This window comes from Rattus rattus, chromosome 6 (genome assembly GCF_011064425.1).
Source record: "Rattus rattus isolate New Zealand chromosome 6, Rrattus_CSIRO_v1, whole genome shotgun sequence".
NCBI classification, from domain to species: Eukaryota; Metazoa; Chordata; class Mammalia; order Rodentia; family Muridae; genus Rattus; species Rattus rattus.
Window position 1 is genome coordinate 75777711 of NC_046159.1, and position 24232 is coordinate 75801942.

General features: G+C 39.2%; 1 protein-coding gene across 1 annotated transcript in view; it reads right to left on the bottom strand.

The window, feature by feature from the left end:
- Positions 1-24232, bottom strand: part of Prdm5 (PR/SET domain 5) — a 158618-nt gene that overhangs the window by 117158 nt on the left and 17228 nt on the right. The gene's annotated exons all lie outside the window — the stretch shown is intronic.

Below are 24232 nucleotides of genomic sequence, written 5' to 3' on the forward strand. Positions count from 1 at the left end.
AAAACAACCCTGAGATTTCACCTCACACCAGTGAGAATGGCTAAGATCAAAAACTCAGGTGACAGCAAATGCTGGCGAGGGATGTGGAGAAAGAGGAACACTCCTCCATTGTTGGTGGGATTGCAGACTGGTACAACCATTCTGGAAATCAGTCTGGAGGTTCCTCAGAAAATTGGACATTAAACTGCCTGAGGATCAGCTATCCCTCTCTTGGGCATATACCCAAAAGATGCCCCAACATATAAAAAAGACACGTGCTCCACTATGTTCATCGCAGCCTTATTTATAATAGCCAGAAGCTGGAAAGAACCCAGATGCCCTTCAACAGAGGAATGGATACAGAAAATGTGGTATATCTACACAATGGAATATTACTCAGCTATCAAAAACGAGTTTATGAAATTTGTAGGCAAATGGTTGGAACTGGAAAATATCATCCTGAGTGAGCTAACCCAATCACAGAAAGACATACATGGTATGCACTCATTGATAAGTGGCTATTAGCCCAAATGCCTGAATTACCCTAGATGTCTAGAACAAATGAAACTCAAGGCGGAGGATCAAAATGTGAATGCTTCCTCCTTCTTTAAAAGGGGAACAAGAATACCCTTGGCAGGAGAGAGAGGCAAAGATTAAAACAGAGACTGAAGGAACATCCATTCAGAGCCTGCCCCACATGTGGCCCATATATATACAGCCACCCAATTAGACAAGATGGATGAAGCAAAGAAGTGCAGAAGTGTATATCGCTCCTGAGAGACACAGCCAGAATACAGCAAATACAGAGGCGAATGTCAGCAGCAAACCTCTGAACTGAGAATTGGACCCCCGTTGAAGGAATCAGAGAAAGAACTGGAAGAGCTTGAAGGGGCTCGAGACCCTATATGTACAACAATGCCAAGCCACCAGAGCTTCCAGGGACTAAGCCACTACCTAAAGATTATACATGGACTGACCCTGGACTCTGACCTCATAGGTAGCAATGAATATCCTAGTAAGAGCACCAGTGGAAGGGGAAGCCCTGGGTCCTGCTAATACTGAACCCCCAGTGAACTAGACTGTTGGGGGGAGGCAATGGGGGAGGGTCAGGGGGGAACACCCATAAGGAAGGGGAGGGGAGGATGTTTGCGGAAACCGGAAAGGAATAATACTCGAAATGTATGTAAGAACTATTCAAGTTTAAAAAAAAAAAAAAAAAAAAAAAAAGAAGGCATACTAAAAAAAAAAAAAAAAAAGTTGCTGCATTGAGATACAGTACACTTCAAATACCTGTCAAGGACAACCCTGAAGCCATCATCTAACTTGTACCCAAGAAACAAGCTCAGGCACACTGACTGGTTTTTGAAGAGCAGACCACTTTAGAGTGGGGAGTCAACCAAGTACTCAAGTCAGTGTCCATGGGAAAAAAAATGTGTGAACATAAAGATCAAGCCAATGCTATAACTCAATAGAAACGGTAATGTTACAACAGAGCTAGGGGCAAGGAGAAATTGTCCCTATAGACAAAGCAATACAGTTTATGAGAGAGTAAATAAAAGCACTAGCTGGGGTGCAAGGCATAAATAAGTGCACAGCCACTTCCTGAAGAACAATGCACCGCTTGGTGTTTTGGGTTGGAACAGCTGAGTTCCCTTAGGAGTTCTTTTCCTTCTGTTGGTTTGATTTGTCCAACTTGGAGGTTACAGTGTTTGTTTAATCATTTTATATTTTGTTGTGTTAATTGGTTACTATATCTTAGAGCACTGTTCTTTTCTAATAAGAAATAAGAGTCAGAAAGGGATTGGATCCAGACGGGAGGGTAGGTGGGGAGGAACTGGGAGGAATAAAAGCAATTTATTCAAGTTGAAATGATTTATGTTTTTATGTAATCTGGATATATTGTGTGAGAAAAATACAATATTAATAAATGGGAAAAAATAAAAGGAACAGCTACTTAAAAACAGGTGCCTTATTGGGCAGATAAACAACTCAATTCAAACTTTTTAAAAGTTAAAAAAGCATAATTTTTATAAAGTGAGAAACTATCAATGTTCAATGTTACACAGTTTGTTCTGCTATATTGGTTGTTTTAAAAAGTCAATTAGTTCCAATATAGCTGAAATGTTGCATTTGTTCATGACACATTCATGTTCTGTAAAACCTGGTGAATGCAGAAAACTGCACCCAGGCCACATGTGCCAATATACATATATGCAATGCATCTACTCATAGAAAGTTTAACATGATCCTCAGTTCACACTTCTATTGCTAAGCAAACCCATCCAAACCAGATGTTAGAATTTTCACCCAATTTAAGAAAAATTTCCTTCCACCACTTAAATAAATAAATAAATAAGTAAATAACACTTTCACGTCTACAAGTTAACTTCAAACTTTCTATAATTAAATTGCTAGACCATGCGCATGATGCATGACTTTAACCCCAGGACTCAGGAGCAGAAGCAGGGGTATCCCTGTAAATCTGCAGAAAGGATTACAGGCTAGCCATGAGCAAAGGTGAAATCCTATAAATATGAAAAATAAATAAATTCACATAATTGCTAAGTTACTGTACAATTTATCTTGTTAACAGACAAGAACAGCAAAGAAGCTCACCATAGAATATCACTTAATAAATAACACTTAATATACAGCACAAAGAAAGGGTATTGAAAGCTACAAGAGAAAATCCACAACCGTATATAAAGGCAACCCCGTCGGAATAACAGATGACTCCTCAATGAAACTTTACAAGCTCAGAAGGCTGTGAGCAATACAGTCCTAGTTCTAAAAGACCACAGAGGCCAACCTGGACTACCTAACCCAGCAGTGCGATCTGCTGCAACTGAAGAAGAAGGAGAAAACATTTTCAGATATAAGCAGGTTAGAAGATTCATGCCCACCACATCAGCCCTACTGAGAACAGTGGAAACAACACTTTGGACTGAAGAGAGCATAAACAGCCAAGAAACTACAGAGCAAGCAAAAGCTATAATAACTGAAGTATAGAATAAAGCCATAATAACTGAAGTATAGAATAAAGCTATGAACACAAACAACAGGAAGATCCACACACTGACAGCAATCTCATTCACACATTTCATTAATAATTTTAAATATTAATGGCCTTGACTTTCCAATCCTAAGACGGAGATTAACCGAATCGATTCATAAAAAGGTGTTTTTGCCTACAAAAGGCATATCTTACCTTCCAGGACGGGAAATGGGAAAGCAAACGGGACCAGGACACAAGCATGCAGCACTATCCAAGTGTCTGAGAAGGCAAACCTGAACCCAGAGTTAACGTGTAGACACACTCCATTCTGACCAAGAGAACAATACAATACAAGAGAACAATACAAACCAAGAAGACATTACAATCCCAACATATATACCAAGAACTCTGATGAGCCCAGTCTCATAAAAAGCATAATACCAACATAACTTCCACATTTTCTATGGACAGGTTATCTGCACAAAGCAATAAACATCAGAATTAGTTGGCCTCGTTCATTGAACAACCTTGAGTACTTCTCTTGACTTGGAAGAGGCTAAACTCTTGCTACACTTTGCAAAAAGTTAAAAATATGCCTTTAGGTCATTTGAAAGTATCTACTTAACTGCTGTCCTACTGCACGCTCGAGCTGTTTAATTTTAGCCCACCTTTAGGAAACCGATGTACCCAACCTTTCTAAGCCTCCAATTTCCCAAGTTATCAGCTTTTACAACCTAAGCTAAAACATCTACCTCTAACCTTAATGTATATACTTTCCCACACCCCTGACCCAGAATAATGAATGTATGTATCTATGTGTTGTGGTAATCATTTGACGAAAGCAGCCAACAGGGAATACTTTAAAAGCAACCTTAAACAATAAATATCCAATAAATATTTCAAAGAAACATGTGGATATAGTTTGGTAACAGCTGTGCAGAGTTCTAAGTGCTATTCTGGATCAGTTGGGGTCACTAAAGCACCTTCTTCCCTAATAAAAACTCTGTTAAAAATGTCCTTAAAAATAAAATAAACAAAAGCACCCCTCATTCCTTTCCCATACTATGTTTTCTGCACATGTCAATAAATACAGAGCAAAGCCCTTTGTTAGAGACAGACAACAATGCACAGGCAACAGAGAGAGACAGAGCTCAGACACATGCAAAAGGTCACAGACAGCAAACCACAGACAGATGAAAGACACAGTGAGGGGGAGAACTCAAGTTTAAGCTTCTTCTCAGTCTAAACTACTCCAAAAGAAAGTCTATTTCTTTTCATTTCTTAATCCAAAATCAATGTAGACCCTAATAGATGTCTACAGAATATTGTACCTAAACTCCAATGAATACACACTCTATTCAGCAGTACACCCAAGTTTACATAAAACAGGCCACATTTAGGGACACAGTACAAAACTAAAAGTACATGTATATAACATTGAAATAATTCCATGTATTCTCTTTGATCACAATGCAATAAAACTCAAAATCAAGAAAAAAAGAATTTCTAGAAATTACATAAACTCATGGAGATTAAACAGCCCACTACTGAATGATGAATCAGTTAAAAAAAGAAATTTTAAAAAATCCTGGAAATAAAAGAAAATAAAAATACAACATAGAAAGTCCTTTGGAACACATAAAAAGTAGGAACTTTATATCTCTTTAAGTGTCTACATTAAAAATTGGAAAAGCTACAAATAGCTTAATAGTGTATCTCAAAAGTGTTAAAACATAAGAGCAAACCAAATCCAAATAGCAATGAGTCTAAGACCTGGTTCTTTGAAAAATAAACAATTACCAACCCCTTAGCTGAATTAACCAAAAGAAAGAGAGACGAATCTAATAAAATTAGAGGAAAAATAAGGAAGCATTATAACAGACACCAAGAAATTTAGAAACTTTTAAGGGAATAGTTTAAAACTCTACCTCAATTAGTTAGAAAACCTAAAATAAAAGATGTGTTTCTAGAAATAGCTGAGTCAACAAAATTAAAATTATTGAAGAGGTCAACAATGCAAAAGACCCATAAAAATAAGAACTAAAACAGTAATGGTCAGAGTTATCTCAGCCCTTAGCACACACCTTTAACCCCAAACAATGAAGATAAAGTTAGTTAGTAGAAGGAAGTACCCACCTTTGAAAGTGATGCGTAACTAAGTGGCAGACAAAGAGAGAAATCAGAAAGATTTGACAGAATAGAATACGCCCCACTTCAACGAGGAGAGAAAAGGAAAGATACATAAGAGAGCAGTGCAAAGTAAGAGGGAGAGAGAAAGAGAGATGGGGGAAGGGGGAGGGAGGGAGGGAGGGAGGGAAAGAGGGAAGGAGGGAGGAAGTTTTACCAGGAAAGTTATACAGAGACAGGTTGCAGAGGATAAACAAGCTAGACACAGGTGAAGACAGAATAAGCCAGAAAATAAGAATGAGCTAGATTATAATGGCTTGCCAAAGTTAGTAGGAGACCAAGTTACTAGTAGCAACCAAAGTTAGTAAAGACCAAGCAGAGTAAAAAGTCAGAGGCTGAGAGAAAAGGCAGATTGGATCAGTTACAGTGGAGGGAAGTTCTGAGCCAGAACAGCTGAGTTGAACCAGCCAGCCAGAGTTCAGAAAGAACTAGGAAGGGTGAGCGCATTCAACAGTTAAATCGCAGAGGCTGAAAACATTCGAGGCCTAGCTAAGAATATACAGAGGCTAGACGCTTCCAGGACTAGGCCTATGTTAACAGACTGAGGCAGGAGACTCAAAAATACTTTTACACCTGTAGGACATTTTCTTAATCAGTGATTGGCTTATGATAGGTGATGTCACCCCTGGACTGGTGGTCCTGGATTCTAAAAAAAAAAAAAGCAGGTTGAGCAAACCATGAGGAGGAACTCAGTAAGCAGTATTCCTTCATGGCCTCTACTTCAGCTCCTGCCTCTAGCTGGGTCCCTGCCCTGTTTGAGTTCTTGTCCTGACTTCCTTCAGTAATGGACAAAGATGTGAAAGTGTAAGCCAGTTAAATTCTTTCCTTCCCAAGTCTGTTTTGGTCATGGTATTTTATCACAACAATGATGACCCAAAGACAAACTCCTAGAGAAGAACAGAGAAACACCCAAGCATTCTTGTGTTTGATAATGGCTGTCAAAATACAAACCCAAAAGCAGTGATCCATGAGGGAAAAATTGATAACAGATTTCATAAACAGGTATTCCAGGAGAAATATTACAAAGTAAATGACATATTAATAGAAAATGTTTGCTACTATCCAAAAACTACAGAAAAGTACAATCCAATATTTTGAATATGTACAAGATATGAAGACTGCACAACCAAAATGATATGCAGATGGCAAGCAAGCGTATGAAGAATGTTCAGGACCATGCACCATTCGGAGACTGGAAATTAAAACAATGAGAGATGGCATACCTCCATCCACCAGATGCTGAGAGGGAAATGGAGATATTCATTCGCTGCTGGAGGGAACTCAATGACACAGTGTCTGCAAGGCACTTTGGTAGTTTCAAACATGCTTTCACTGCATGACCAGCTGGCCATGTTACCTGGCAATTATCCAAATAAGTTGAACATGTGTGCCTACACACAATCCTGCCCATAAGTGTCAATAGCAATTCTGTTCATAACGGACAGTTAAGACATTCAACATGTGAATACACACATGGAATAAAATAAGCTAATATTCAGCAACAAAATTAAATGAGTGTAAAAGCCTCAGAATTCAGAAAGTTTAGATATGTAGATTATAAATGAAGTTTATTGTCTGAAATGGCTATATAATTCCAAATATATGGCATTCTAAATTTTAAGGAAAGATGACTGAGAGGGAGGGTCAGAAAAAGTACAGAGGATTTGAAGAGTTGTGAAGCCAGTCTCCATAATATTGTAAGGGTGGCCACTTTAAGTCACATCTGTCAGAACGTACGGAACGAAAGTACAAAGTAAAGTCTAAGTCACAGACGGTAATATGTTTCCATAACATCTCTTCAACTGAGACAAATGTTCAAAACTAGTGAAAGCTGTTGATAACAAAAGAATTGAGGAGGTGAAAGGGGACATGGGAACACTGAAGTGCTCTCACAACAATGTAATAGTTAAAACACACAAACTAAAGCTTTGCTTTGCTTTCCTTTTTAAAGTCAGGATCTGAAAAAAGCTAAGGCTGGCCTCAAATTCACCAAGTAACTAAAGATGACCTTAAAATTCTGATTTTTGTGTCTCCACCTCTTAAGTGCTGAGGTTGGAATTCCGGCTGTGCACCACTATTGCCTGTTCCAGGGGATCAAACCTGGGGCTCTATGCCTGCTGGGTAAGCACTGTACAAAGAGAAGTACATTCCCAGTCCTAGAGATAAGATTAAGTGCTAAAATAGATAACAATTTAAAAGTTAAAATATATTTAAAAGAACTACTAATGCCTTTCTCCACCAATTGCCTGCCCTTCTCTCCACCTCTGCCATGAGCCAATTCTAAAGAGATAACCCAAGCTGTTCTCTACATCCTGCTTATGCTGTCTAACAGACATAAGAGGTGAGTCACATGGGCTACTTCAATACATCTACACCAGAGTGAAACAGAGATCATCACCCGAAGTATATGTGGACTACCCGAAATATTTGCAATAATATCTCAACATACAATTATCGGTGAAGTTGACAAGATGGTACCTTCTTCACAGTTTATGGAATCTACATATATAATACATGTACAGATGACCCCAATAAATAATCTAGTTTTTGAAAGAAATACTACATGTCACTTTAGATTTTACAAAATTCATAATTAAAAACTTCATGAGAGACTAAGAAGGTAGTATGGGTGAGGAATGCTCTCCTGTCATACCCAATATGCTGAGCTTGAACCCAGCAGTGACAAAAATAAGTAAGGAAATAATTATAAATGAGAAAACTTATCATTTTTCCAATAAATTAATCAACTATCACAAATTGACTGGCCTTTAATACACTATTATCAATAGACAAACTTGAATCAATTTAGAAAAATTAATGTAACCCTGAAAAGAATGTTTCACTTTTAAATAGTGTATCTATGCAAGTAAAGTATATTTACAGGCTTTAATGTCAGGAAAGTAGCAATGAAATTGAATTTAAAGAAGTCATGTATAAACTGAAAATCAATCATAAGTTTCTTACTATCAAAACAGTTGTCATGGTATAACTTGCCTAGCAAGTTATATAACATGAAGATCACCTGCATATTACTTGTCTTGATAAATGTGTAGTGGTATTATTGATACTTACAAGAAGGCTTGTTTCCTTTCCTTGGAGCTCTAAATTCAGCTCATTTATATGCAATAGAATATTAATGAAAAATGTAAATCACACTGAGGCAGGGTGTGTGCATGTGTGTGTGTGTGTGTGTGTGTGTGTGTGTGTGGTGTATATGTATCTGTGAATGTGTGTATAGGTGTATGAATATGAGTGTATCAGTATGTGTATATGTACATGTATGTGCATATCTAGTAAATGCATGTGCCTATATGAGTATATGGTTGAATGTATATGTGTGTGTGTACAATGCAGTGTGGTTTGTTTGTGTGTTGTATATGTGTGAGCATGTGTGTGTATCTATGTACATGTGCATAGTGTGTATTGTATGCATGTATACACATGTGTGAATATATGTGCATTGTATGTGTGTATGTGTTGTGTGCATGTGCACATGTATGTGTGAATGTATGCATGTGTGTACCTGTGTGCATTGTGTTAGCATGTGTGTGAACTCACATACACATGTGTAAAAGCATGTACATGTACATGTGTGTACACATGTGTAGCTTTGTTTATATGTGTGTACATGTATGCACACATATTAGTACAGCTAGAGGAATTGCTTGGTCAGAAAGAAGAAAGAAGTGGGCAGAAAATGCAGGTGAACTTTTAAAGAAAAGGTTAAGATAAAGGGTATCATTAGTGAATTTGAAGGAAGCCTTGAGCAGTCCAGCAGATGCAAGAAAATTTGCCCCTACACCCACCCAAATGAATGCATGAAGAATCCCACAGAAAAGATTCACCCCGTTTTATACAATGTTGTGGTTGCCACGCAGTTATTTAAAAGGTTATCATAAAGAAATGACTTTGGACAGTTCTCTGGAATTATTGTTCTTCATATATTATTTGCTTTACATGTGAGCAAAGAACAGCATACATCAACCCATATTGGATATGAAAGAGCAGAATCTAGTCCTGTCTCTATTATTACTGACACTTCATAAACATTTCAATCCATAAACATACCCTTCAGTTAAGAAACTGAGCCACAAAGAACTCCAAAATCCACCAAATAAAATGACCCAATTCTTTCCAGGATCCCAACAACATCCCATCCTTTATCTATACCCAGTCCCTGCCCCTGTTCCCTGCTGCATACCTAGTCCACCTCACACTTCCCAGCAACTCCTAGACCAAGGAACTCAACTTCAGACCACACACAATATGGCAACTCCTACTTCTGAGCCTCTGATGATCACATGAGTCAAGGCAGCCCCCTACCAATTAATTCCTGAGTTGATATCTCTTCAAGACATAAAGGAAAAGATATTTAGTTTGTTGCCTATGAAGAGGCTTCACAATGTATTTCTTATGGTTTGAATCTAGACTGTCTTCGAAAAGCTCATAATTTGAATACTTGTACCTGGATCTCAAAGCTGTTCAGAGACGCTATAGAATGACAGAGTGGAGCCTCATGGATAGCAGAAGCAGGCATTAGTGGTCAGCCATTAAAGGTCTGATCTGGTCCCAGCCCACTCTCTCTTGTTCCTGGTCAAACATGATGTAAATTGATTGCTCTAACTAGTGCTTCACTATGTGATAAACACCATGATTTGCAACTTGGAGAAGGAAAATGTTAGTTAAGTTACAAAACTCATACACGGTCTGTCGTGAAAGAAAGTCAGGACACAAGCATAAGGCAGGAATCTATAGGCAGGAATTGAAGCAGGGGCCATGAAAGAATGCTATTTCTCATGGCCTACCTCAACCTGCTCCCTTATAGCAACACTCGTGTGCTCCAGCCCAGAGGAGGAGGTGCTCACAGCTCTGGGCACGCCCAAATCAAATCATTAAGACTGTACGTAGGAAGTTTCTGAGGGCAACAGACACTCTCATAAGAACTGGCCTACAGGACATTCACATTAAATTATGGTAAAGAACCTAGCTATGTTCTACACATGTCTTAAAAATCAGAATGATGCTAAACTTTAAAATGATGAACTAATTAGATTGCTAGAAGAAATTTTAAGACAACATAGCATTCACTGAGGCATGGTTGTTGTTGGCACTTTCAGCCAAGTTTTAGTGAAGAATAAATAGAACAGAAAGATCGAAAAACTACAGTTTGTGACAATAAATGTTACTAAAGCTAGGGGCAACACATGAATGAGTAAGCATGTGCATACACTCATGTCTACATGCTCTACTTTCCACCTTCACTATCCCTGTTTCCTCTTCACTCTGCATTAATACTCCACTTTCGTAATAAATTTCTCTACACTCGAAATTTGGTACCAGGAAAAATAATACAATTATAAAATAATGTAATTAATAATTTTATGTATATATTGTATGCTTCATAGAAATCATAAATATTTCCATAAAATTCAAAATTTTAATGTACAAAGGTTCATTGTAGCCCATGCTGTCTGTATAAAATATTCACCTAAAACTTCAAAGATCAGTACATTCAGAGTATTTAAAATTTTTTGAATTATTCATCAACACAAATCAGAGATACATTTCTACATAATGCCAAAACCAAAGCACATATGCATGTGTTATACACAGTCTTACCTACAACCTGACATTCAATTCACAGTGCAGGTAAATAAAACAAAACAAAACAAAGATAACGTGAATTTTGCTGACAAATGCGTGAATCTTGAGAATATCATCCCAAGTGGAATAACTCAATACCAAACAGGCATGCATGGCATGTATTCACATATAAGTAAATATTAGCCATAGAATACAGCATACCCCTGATATACTCCACAAACCCAAGAAGGCTGGACAGGAAGGAAGGCATGAACAAGGATGCTTGACTTCACTTGTAAGTGGGAATGGAATGGTTGGAAGGCAGATAGGAGGTAACTGAGTGTAAGAGGGGATTAGGAGAGGAGTGGATGGGGATAGATAGGGGAGATGGCCTGATGGCCATGAGAATGAATGGAAATCCACAAGTGCCATAGGTGGGGAGGAGGTAGGGGACATCTCCAGGAAGACACAGAGACCTGGCATGGGGGAGGTGCCCAAAAAAAAAAATCAATGGGGATGCCCTTAGCGGTTACTCACAGCATTGAAAATATGGAGCCTAGGAAAGCTGCCTCCTGTGGCCAGGCAGGAACCAGGGACACCAAATTTATCCTGTCTACAAGAAATGCAGGCACTGGGGGTGCAGCAGAGACTAAGAAGTGTTACAGCTAGCTTTCTTAAGACTGGCCAATATCCCAATTTCCTTTAAAAAAGAAATTAATGCCCTGGACATCAGAAGGCAATTTTAGGAGAACTCTGGGTTCCCAAGTGGTGGGGTGGGTGTTTTTTGGTCAACTCCAAGTGGGTGAGTTGTTAATGATCTCGGTCAAAAAGGAAGCAAAGTAAGAAAAGTTAGATTCAAGGATTTATTTTTCTTTTTCTTTTTTTTTTCTATTCTTCTTTCTCTCCTGTCTAATGTTAGAAGAAATGGGAAAAGGGGAGGCGGGGGTGAAAGATGATGAAAAGAAAAAGGGGAATATAGGAATATAAGTTAAAAGAGTAGATGTATTGAATATACTTTTAGACCAAAGAACATCAACAAGCCAAAAATTTACATTCGTATGGACTTTGTACATAGATACAAATTTAGTGTTACATTTTGCTACAACATTTTGTGTGTGTGTGTGTGTGTGTGTGTGTGTGTTTCAATTCCTGTTTAAGATACTGTACCTATATAACTCTTAAAAACGCAATGTTAAGTTCTAGTCCTTTTAAAAGCTACTACTACAAACTATTTAGGAAATATAAGAATGCAAGTTAATAGTTATTCAATCAAACTTATGGTTGTGTTAGATTGTAGTTCAATTAATTACAGAAACAAGCTTCATTTAGCCTCCTATAGATGTTTTCCAAGTTAAACAAATAGGAGATTGCTAGAAACAAGCAAGTCAGATATACTATAGGCAGACAGTATATCTTAATTCAAAACCTCAAAGATCTGCAAAAAAGCCTTCAAAAACCTAGATGTACAGAATATGGCATTTAAAGATTTTTCCCGACAGTGAGAGATGTCTGCTCCTGGCAGCACCCACAGTCTACTAAGAGAAAATGACGATAAGCACTCCACACTGAGTTGCTTCCATGAGGCAGGCTAGTGACTTGGCAAGGAGCCTTTGCCCTTTCTTCAACTCTTGACAGTTTTCTGCCCAAACTGGACAAATGGGATGCAGGGAAGTTAAATGCCAAGCTTTGCCTGGACAAGTTAGGCAACTCCTTCAACATTCCTGCTTCAAAACAAGAAAAAAAAGCTTGTTAACTGGGCCAGAAGGCTGAAGAAGACGCTCCAAGGATTCAGAGAAGCCCTGGGTGACTGTTTGGGCAGGCAGCAGCTTCTGTCATTTGCACAGTGCAGAAACTGCTTGCTCTGCATTTCCTGCACAGTCAGGTAACATGTATTCCTTCTCCGTTCTCTAATGGGGTGAAGACTAGATAGTGATAATCTCACAGGTAAGCTTAAGTTGTTTAGGATTTAAGATAATGTTTTAAAGTCCAAAAAGATATTCTTAAGATTGGTAGTACAAGTTATGATAGAAAATGATTTTGGTACAGCTAGTTGGAGAACAAACCCAAGCTTATGGCCTACACATTTATTCATACATAAAAAGCCTTCAAGACATTATTTGAGAATTGGGGCATTGGTGGAAAAGGCCTCAAGTCTAATTATCTGAGTTCCATTCCTGGGACCTACATGGTAGAAGGAGAGAACCTGCTTCTTCAAGTTATCCTTTAAGCTGTACATAGGCTACACACACACACACACACACACAGGTTTAAAAAAACAAGAAGATAATTTACATATGACCTCCTCATAGTTCTATTGCTATCCAAAGTCACTATAAGAAAACTGTTATAAAAGCAGAAAGCCTGGCCTTCCCCATTCTCTGCTACTGTCTCAAGGCATGACCACTGACACATGCAATTGTTCCTATGATAATGTGACAGCAGCAGCCATTTCCTTACCAGAGACCAAAGCAATAGCATTTATAATCTTGAGTTTAAAATCCTCCAACTGTAAGCCAAATGAACCTTTCTTGCTATGTTAGCTGTGTTCAGGACCTGCTGGGGTAGTACTATAGCACTGGATATTTTTCCCATAGCCTCTACCATTTGAATATTTGTTCTGGAATACATGGAGCTGTTTGGGGAAGCTTGGGTTTTGTGTCCTTGTTGGAGAGGTAAGTCATTGAAGATAAGCATTGAGAGTTTAAAGAGTCACCACTGCTACAGCTCGCTCTCTCTCTCTCTCTCTCTCTCTCTCCCTCCCTCCCTTCTTTCCTCCATCCCTCCCTCCCCCGCCCCAGCCTCTCTCTTTCCTTCATGCTAGAGGTTTTACGAGATGTGAGAGATCTTAGCTTGTTGCTCCAGCCACCATGCCTGATTGCTGCCAGTTATTTTGAGTGCTGGCATGCTTCCCTGCAATGATGGTGATAGAATCTTGTCTTGTCATATCTTACCTCATCTGGCTCCATAATCTCAAATACACCCTTCCTTTGACTTTATTGTTTTAGTTTATCACAGCAATAGAAAAGCTTCGCTGAATGATACTGCTACAACCATATGCTCAAAGGAACCTTTCTGTGGGTGTGGTATTTTATCAAAGTAATAGAAAAATAACTAATACAAGAACGAAGCTAATGAATATATCCTTCTAGCATCATGCTTTCTTAAGCTCTATGCTCTTTTGTAGTATATTACTAGAAATCTAAACATTCAGAAAATCTGGGAGCTGCTAATTTATGTAAGTTCTTTTGTTTTTACTTCTGTAATAAACACTAAAGCTGATACCAATCCCTCACTTTTACTATACTGCTGAAGTGCTTACTTCCATAAATGCATACATTCATCTGTCAGAGGATTTTTTAAGGATCTGAAATGCTTTCTCAAGAGCTTTTCTTATGGAGTTAACTAAATTTTTACCAACATGCCTTAATGTGCTCAGGAAATTACTCAGATAAAGCGTGTATCATGTAGTATAGGAACAACAACATAAAATCCTCCATGGTATCTGCCAGCACTGAGACTAAGCTACTACCAAAGGAAAAATAAAAACTAAATACCATCCCCAACCTGGTTACCAAACATCCGTGCAGCGGGATCAACAACTGAGTGACTTCTTTCAAAGCATAGACTTTATTATTTAACAAGTAGAAGTTGCTTAAAATTATGAACAAGTGCATCTGTCAGATAAAATTCCTGTCATGCTTTAAGTCAGGATCAGACCACAGTGATCACAACTGTACTCCTCAAATAAAGAAATCTGTTCTGTTTAGTTCAATCCTATGTGAGCTTTGGCTGAATGGCCAGGAGTTGGCTGATATACTTAGGTAGGAACCAATGTGGAAGAATGGACAAAGGACAGCCTCAGTCTAACACAAGCTTTCCAAAAGGAACTAATATTTCCTGGCCCACCTCTCTAGTTGAAAGCCCAGAGTCAGGAGGGATGCCCTACATGACAGAATTTGTGTCACCAATTCTCATATTCTCAAGGCTTCAGAGGAGGTATTTTTCTACTAATGTCTCAACTAAGTGGTTCCATTTGGAACCCAAAAATGTTACCATCTGCAAAAGAAAAAACATTTCATAAAGAACCTTCTTTGCTCCAAACACCTAAAAGGATTTCTATAAACAATAAAAAAAAATAATAGATTTAAAACAGTTGAAAACATTGTTTTTTTTGCAAAAACTAAAACACATTGGAAAATTGATACTGCATCAGTTTCCCAACAGCAGAGCAGCTGTAACCAGCAGAAAGCAACCACAAGAGAAAAAACATACAAATAAATGTCTCCTTCAATAGCCAACCAGGGAGCATCCTTACAGACTGAGTTTCAGTCCAATCTTCTCTTCATGAAAGAGGAAACAAAGATGTCTGCAACTTAGGCAAGCAATGAGGCAATCAATAAGTTGGGTTTTTTAACTGCTGAATCACATATTTTCTAAGAATTCTAAATTAAGAGCATGGATTATATATTTATTCAATGGTTTTATTAAATATTGACTATGAAATAAACATTTATTCAAGTATATTTGTGTTTTAGTATAAACTGTGTAAAGGCCATAGCTAGATAACAAAACAAGATGTCTCTTCAGGATTGGAAACTGAGTGCATTCCATCAGCCCATCTCTGTCCAAGCGCCCTTCCATTACATGTATCACCGTTTTGGATAGTTGTCCTATTGCTATGACCAAATCTCCGGCCAAAAGCAAGTGTTTGTTGCTTTTCTTCTGGCTCATAGTTCAAGGTTCTACGTAGACCATCACGGTAGGAAATCACAGCGCTGTGAGCCTGAGACAAGTGGTTACATTGTGTCCTCTGGTAGGAAAGGAAGAAATAAGCTCATTCACTGTCCTTTCCATGAATTACAGGACCAAGCCCAGACATAAGTGTCACTTACTATTAGAATGAGTCTTCCCACCTTTACTAACAGTCAACATAACCCTTCAGAGGCATGTCCAGAGGTTAACTTAATCTAAATAACCCTGAATAATGCCTCCATCACTATTCAGTCCTTTCACGCTAACAATCATCTCCAAGAATCACAACCACGTTGTATCCAGAACGCACTCAAGTCACTCTTGATTCTTGTCTTTCAATACAGCAGCAGCATCAAGCCCTGTGGGTGTTGGTTACTTCTAATCACATCTCACCGGCTCTATCACCAAGACCCAAATTCTAAGCACCAGCAATTCGTACTTGACTACAGGAGTCAGGATCTGGCTCTGTCCCCTCACTCAGGATAATGCTGCCCTTACCTCACTGCAGCCTGTGTTTCAGAGGAAGTCACTTCCTGAGGCATGCATCAGACTGCACTATTCTACAGCTTAAATTTTGTTATGACTCCTTTCTCCAGCAATCTGATTTGTCATTACATCTTCAACCCTCAATAGAAACATACAGGGAAAATTGAGGTGGGACAGGATACTAGTCTAAAATTTTAACAGAGCTGATAAAAAGGGATCTTCCAAAACACATCTCAGAGACTTAAAATCAACTAACTATGTTTGCTTACACAGAGACAGACAGAATGTTTGTGGCCTTACATTTAACAGTATTGGCATCCTCTCTCACCCATTAAGCCAATCAAAGTACCTCATAAGACCACCAAACCACTTCATGGACAAAAGAACATTCATTAAGAATTAAGAATGATTTTCGCCACTGTTCTTCCAGGCAAGTAAACCCAATTGTCTCATTTTTTGGTTTTTATTTGTTTGTTTGGTTGGTTGGTTTTGTTCTACATAATTGTAAAACTTGCTTAATTAATCTCTAAACCTTGTTGCAAATCTCATCCTTTGAACAAACTAACTTTAACACACAGCCACTACGGAGGCACGAAAGAATGTCCTCTTTTTGAATGCCCAAGCATCAGTCTAAATTAAATATCCTTAAGTTAGTAAACATTCTGGTGCTTCTCTCTGTCTTGAAATCCTTTTCTGAGGCATAGCCAAGGATCTGGCTTTATCTGAGTGGAGGTCCTGAAGAGTGAGGGACAGAACAACAAACCTCTCTCCCTTCTCTGGCTGCCATCCTTAGTCATAGCCTGGAACTAAGTCTCCAAGGAGATTGGTAGGAAACACATTCAGAATCCACTTTGTAGACCCAACTCTTTCCACAAGTGGTTCTAATATCAGAATGTGAGAAACACTATAGTGTCCCTACTATTGGCTAGGACCTCAGTAACATATTCTATGTAAATTTTCTGGATACACATTAATGTAAGAGTTATTACCCACTCATTAATAATGTAGAGATTTCCGTCTTCATATGGCTCCTGTGTACGGAGTAGAATCAATGACAGAAAGAAGTAGGGACCACCACAGTGTGAAGAGATATGCTGACTAGAGGCTGAGAATGAAGTTCCAAAAGCAGTCTACAATAACTGTTATCAATAGTTTTTTGAAAAGTCATCAGTTACAGCATGGGGTTCATGACACCAGTGAGCACAATTATTCTCCAACAATGCCATAAGTATAGGAAATCTACAGTCTGCACAAAAAATCTATAAAACTCAAATACTGAAACAGGAATATTTTCAAAACATTTAAATAATAATAATGATAATAATAATAGTAGTAGTAATAGTGATAGTAATAATAATATTTACTCTTTCGACAGACTAAACTGAGTACAATTACAGCAATTTAATATGCTGTATCTTATCATATGTGGGTATCTAGTGGGTAGTAATGATTAATGATTTTGGCAATCCCAATAGCCTTGGGCTTAAGAACAAAAATCTTTTTCTTCACTGCCCCTCCAGTCAATGAATTTAGGAAAGTAACAGAATGTTAAGGTCTGTGCGTCCTTACTGAAAGGGTGCTTTTATTATGAAGCAGTGACTCTTCACTTGGAGCAACAGTTACACACAGTGAAAACCTCCCACTTCTGTCTCCATTCTGTCTGTTCCTCTCTTTAAGCCAGCATGGCCATGGAAACCACCAGGGTGTCCGTCTACCTAACCTGTCTCTTTCCCATTTTAGGGTGAAGGCACAGAGTCTTAAACCTGCAGTCATCTTAGATGCCAAGAACAAACCACCCTAAGATGAACATAAACATCTATGCTAGGCAGAATGCTTGCTGGCATGGATCATAGTAACGGACTGGGTTCTCTCAGTGATGATATGATTGACAGTTTAATAATTTATTGTACCACCTTGCAAGACCCAAGCAGAGACAATGGTGGGCAAACCCACACTATGAGCAAGACTGCTTACCTATGGGTACTTCTTACTACTAGCTCTATTCTTCCTCTTTCTAAATCCGAAGTTCCTATCAGTAAATGCAAGATGAACGCCTGGGACCCCTTTACAGTACCCTCTCACTAATGCACCAATAAAATCTTTTCTGCTTTGACCATTGCTTGTTTCTGTAATCGGTGTCTTGGAGTGAGAGGCCTGGCCAGCCTCATGGGACTGCTAACAAAAGGCAGGGTTTCTCTACTTCCGGCTCCTCAGTTTCCGGAAGGTAAAACAGATTGCTTCTCAGTATTTTGTATCCCAACTGTTTTACAACTAGAATCCTCTTAAGACAGAGGTGCTTTTTCAAAATCAAAGTTTAATTTGCTTTGTTTCTAGTGTTCCTTGGGTTGACACATACTTTTTCTTTAAGTTTGATGTTATGATAACAAGAAATTGATCTGAATCTATGTAAAAGAGATTTTTCTTCCTATTAATAACACTGGAATTTGGATAGTTCACTTATATCCAGTTTTTACTTAATTAGTGAAAAAATGAACATGAGTTCTTAGCTGTCTATACAATGAGTTCCTTCCCAAGAGGGACCACCCAAATTTACTGACCTGGACGTGACATCTGCTCTGTGCATATGGTATCACCACTGGACACTCAAATGTATTGTGAGTTGTTCAAAGGCTGAAGGACAAACAAGAACATAGCCAACATGGGACAGAGAGATGAGAAGGACACACTGAGACCTGTGTCATCTCAGCACAGATGCGAAGCCTGAGAGTAAATGATGCTACTGGAAAAGCTAGAACAAAATATCAAGTTTTAAGAACAATTTTGATACAACGGAATAATTATGACACAAAACTCCTGCAGGCAGGACCAGATGTTTCCTTCTAGGAAAGGAAGGGAAACCCAGAGCCAGCAGAGCAGATCTATATGAAAGATTCACACAGGGGATGCTGCAATGCCTACTTCAGAACATCTGCAGATGGTCAAGGGCAAGTGGCCAGTGACCGCACAAATTGTGTCAAGGTGTGTGCTAGAGAGAGATAACTGAACGGTGATGTGTAATGTCATAGGACTGAATGATGGAGGTTTAAAAACAAAGCCTTACTGAGAGCTTTGGCAATAGTACATGCATGTATTTTAGTCTTAAAGATGAGTCTACGAAAATAAAAGGAAAGGAAATGTAGTTCTACCTCTAAACCACCTGGCAAAGGAACTCCCAATCAAGTGGAGAGACGACTGCACTGTAGACAGCTGGGCAACACCTGTGGCCATGCACGGGCTCCCAGCTCAGGTCACAGGACATGCAACATTCGCCTGGAGATACACTTTACTTTAAAGGAATGTGGGAGATCCTGTTACTTAGAGGGCATCATCTTCCATGTCCCAACAGCTTCCCTGAGCTAGGGGCAAATTGGAGGACTCCATTTCCCAGCAGGGCTTCCTCTTCTCAGGAGCCCAAGCCCCCACACCCTACCTGAGGAATGTCACAAAATCCTTGCTGAAATTACAGGTTCGACTTCCTGTAGTGCCTCTTCCTGCAAATGAGGAATAATCCTCTTTATCTAAAGCCTCAGCCAATGAAATTTCTCCCTAAGTAGAACTCCTTCCTGCTTTCCAAGGTTTATATAGTTTTTTTCACCCTGAAGAAAGAACACAAGCTGTTTTGTTGAATACCATCTGAGAGAGAGAGCTGTTTTACTGGCTGTCCTATGAAAGACCTGTAACACTGAAGAGCAGAAACACTGAAATCCTGGGGTCCTGGCTAAGCCGCCCACTGTTGACTTTGATACATCCTTTCCCACCTGGTGTACAGCAATGTCTGGACACCCCAAGGGAAGAAGCAGAAAACAGAACTACAAGATAATAATAAAAACCTTAAGTTATCAAAAAGCATTCTGGACAGACAGAAGTTCAAATCCCCATAGCCAATACATGAAAAGGCTGGCATTCTATGAAATGCTCAGAGCAGTGGGCATCTTAAATAGTAAGATGTATCATGAGAGGGAGGAGGAGCTCCCAGCAATGGCAGCTTCCAAATAGCTCACAAGATCCCTTTGTGAACAATCAATGCTGCCAGAAGCTGATATGTATCAGTAGGCACAATGGCTAATTCCTCCAATGCTTTGATATAAAATGGCCATCCGGAGCTCCTATCTTGTCCATGAGAATCATTGTCTTTATAAACACAATACAAATATGAACTGAAAAAGAACTGTGCCTCATGCTGTCCTTTTAGGACAATGATTCTAGATAATATCACCAGCACCTGGCTCATATGATAGCTACAATATAAGTAGGATTATATTACATCCAGGAACAGCGTGGTTGTAAATAATGGATAGGGCATATTAGACACATTTTCAATAAATGGTTGATCTGACCCCCAGAGTGAGGTATTCTTCTTGTCTCCCTTTGAAAATAATTAAGAGTTCCTGGAAAAACCCAATTGGAGGGCTAGTCATTCTCCTTTTTCTCTGTTCTTTCTAAATCCTGGTATTGCCAACGTTAAATGAGTTAAAGGGTCTATCAAGTATACCTGCAGGCTATGAAGCCACTTATGTGCCATAAGGATGGAGAGGACTAGACCAGGGAGAGTAGGAAATCTACGCAGTTCAAAAAATATTCTCTGTATTTTTGCTTGTTTGCTTGTTTCATTTTTTCATATTCCCTCAGAAGAACAACCATTGGTAAACTTTCTTCCCCCTGCCAATGGCACAACTGGACAAGGCAGAAACCGGCTGACAATAACTGAACCTCAGGTGAAGGAGAAGAAAAGAGGGGAGAGGAGAAGAATACAAAAGAAGGAAGAGGAAGGAAAGGAAGGTAGGGGAAAGGAAGAAAGAGAATGAGAAAGAAGAAAAGGCAAAAGAACAGAAGAGAGAAAGGAGAGGGGAGAAAAGGGGAAAGGACAGGGGGAGTTTGAACAGAAGTACCATCATGCACACATAATATCACAGAAGCCATGTTTTATTAATCCCAGAGTCAAGTGCGATACCTCCATAGGAGTTGTTGGACAGAAAGTCCCACGAGCCCCCAAAAGAGCTTGCGGATAAAGACACTCCTCACTATTATCCTTGCACCTGGTTACCTTCACAGTAACAGCAGCTGCTATGTCGGCAGTTAGGGAAAGTCAGCAGTGTTCTTTCTCAGCTCTGAACAGAGTATGCTGTAATACCAACTTTCCAAGCAAGCTGGTATAATAGTGGCATAATTGTTATGGGGATAACCAACTGACTTCCAATTAGATCACTGGCCTGCTCCACAGAAAGTAATTCAACACCAGTACTGTGGAGCTGGTCAAAGGCTCAGACTTGGGTAAATTACATGCACTAGAGATGAAACTGTAACTTTTGTTTACTAAATGGACATGTCAAGATACCTTCTAAATACTTAGGCTTATGCCCTATACTAACGAGCATCCCAGCCCTCAATCAAACATGCTAGTATTTGCCGTGAACAGCAGTTAATGCAGAGATGTTCGAGATGGCTAAAAAGAAATGACTGCAGAATGTTCAGCCTTAAATGGGATATGTAAATCAGTTCCCAAAGCACACGGGATGGGGAAAGGGTGTAAAAAATGAAGCCAATGGGAAATGGACAATGAAATTCTGTCTTAGGGGCATGTCAAAGCTGTAGCAGTCATGAATTCACAGCAACTATAGGACACAGAGTCTACACAAGACAGCCCATCAAAATTCAGTGAAATATAGGGGAGGGGCTTAAGGGCTCATGCCTGTCTAGGAGAGTTAATAGTTGGTGAGAGCTTTCAAGTGAGAGAAGTCATTGTCTGGGTAATACGGCCACTTGTTATCTAGTCCTTCTTCAGTGCATAGTTCCAAGACCTACTCCAACACAGGCGGCCACCGTTAAACTAAAAAAGATCTGAAGGTATGTAATACAATCAACTGAAGCTTGTCCTTGACTAGCTTACAAAGAAATGAGACTCAGACTATGGTTATTTTATTTGGCTTTGACAATTACTGGGGAGTCATCCCTAATCTACTCCTCTAACTACAGGCCTGGCTACCTCTCCAGTGGCGTACCCCACATACTCAGTCTTTCTCTTGGCCACATCCTCATGGTTTCACTCCCCTGACTACAGCTTCCACCTCCAGGTTCACTATTGCCAATCCCTCCAGTAACTGGCTATAGCCAATGTTATTTAACCAATAGTTTTAAATCAAGGAACAAAGTTTACACAACAAAAGCTTGTCAACTTGAGAAGACAAGGTCTCCTTGGCATATAGAATTTAGTAGAGACCAAAGGTAGAATGGGAACTTGGAGGGAGAAGGAAGAATGCAGTTGGAAAGAGGATAAATCTGAACTGAAGGACAAAAACTCTCAACCAATAAATTAAGAATAATAGAGAGAAAAGGGAGGAAAAAGAAGGGAAAGCATATAGAAAGGACTAAATACAGCAAATACCCTGGGAGAAAGGCTAAGCTTGAAACAGGCAGTTGTATCCTTAGACCTTACAAATTGCAACTCACTCAAAGCATTAATATTAAGTACAAAGTAAAATAAAAATAATACACCAGTCATCATGTGACTCTAACATCACCAAGCATAAAAATACATAAAGCTCTGTGAGTAGCAGAGTAAGGACAGTGGGGATGCTACCATGCAAAACTAAAATAAGTGAAGACATTGAAGGGCCATAGGAGCCAACAATCTGCTGTCCAAATAAAATACAAATGCAGAAACATGGCATACACTTAATGAGAAGGCTAGGCTGATTCCATGACAGGTTTCAAATTGGGAGTTCAGGACTGGGTAAGTCCAAGCAAGTCCAGGCTTCAGAAGCTGCCCACCACCTGGCCTGAGGCAAGGACAATGGGTCAGCAACAGTTCCCATACTTCCTCAGCTACTTCCTCAGCAACAGATTCCAGACCTCACTCTCCAGCCTCTTTGCCCCAGTATGGAATGTCCCTAGAGATGGAGTAAGATAAAGGTCACCTACTCAGAAATCCCCTAATGTGCTTTAAATCAGGCTTGCAAGCTCACTTGGTTGTCTCTCTATCTTGGTAATGGGAGATCCCCGGCATGCAGGATGAAAGGTCTGCAGAATGAAACACTCTTTGCGTTAACGTACTATTTGAGTCCAGTGTATCATTCTTCAGCAATCATGGACCCTTCTGTTAGTTTCTCAAAAATTTCTTTCCTGAGTAAAATTAGTCCCTATCTGCTTAAAAATGCCTTAGTTGTGCAAAGCATTGGTTTCATCATTAAAGTTTTCAGACAAAAAATTTTAAAAAGCCACTAGCAACTTGTTAAATATTGTTATCTTTAAGAATTTGTGGGTTTTTTCGGGGGGCGGGGAGTTCATTTGCCACATTTAATTTCTGAAAACCTTATGGCAAAAGAATGAACTGCTGAGAAAATTAAGGCCCTACAGAAACATGTTATAAGCCATAAAAACATTTTAGATTCATAAAAATAAGCAATTAAAACAGCATGCTAAAATAAGACAGTATCAATAACATTTTCCACTTGAATTACAGTGTGGGCTGTTGCTAGGTTTTGCTCCCCACCCTTGTGTTGCGAAAACCTTTTGGAATCCTTTTTTCATTTAACGGCATAGCTCACCAGCAGTGTCAGTAACAGTAGGATGCATATATGTATGTTTTGCTTGCAGACAACATGCTGTGATAAATTTATATGTCAGCCAGCTAAGCTGCCATACTAAGTGAATGATCCAAGCACTGAACAAGACATTCTGTACAATAAGTTCACTTTAAGTCCAAGAAATTAAAGAATGGAACTCTCACTCAATCGGTCCATTGTTTTAAGAGAAGAATCTCAGCTTTCCAAAAGCAGATCTTCCTAAAGATTATAGCATTACCCTTTATCTGAGCTTCCAGCCTACGGACCTCACCTCTGTGTTAGTCACTTTTTTATTGCTGTGATATCATACCATGACCAAAGTAACTTGCAGAAGGAAGTGTTTAGTGAAGCTTTAAGTTGCAGAGGGTAAAGAGTCCACCATGACAGGAAATGTTGGCAGCAGATGACAGACATGGACACTGGAACAGCAAACAGGGTGCAAAGAATGTACACTGGAAACAGTATATAGCTTTTAAACTGCAAAACCCACACCAAATGACACACTTCCTCCAGCAAGAAACCTACCCACACAGTGGCACCAACTGGGGACTAAATATTCAAACAACTGACCCTATGGGGGACATTCTCATCAAACCACCAAGTCTACACATTTCAAATCCCATGAGGGCATGGTGTAAACCTTGAAATAAATCTCTTTAAATATGTTCTAAGCCAGCCTTAGATGCAT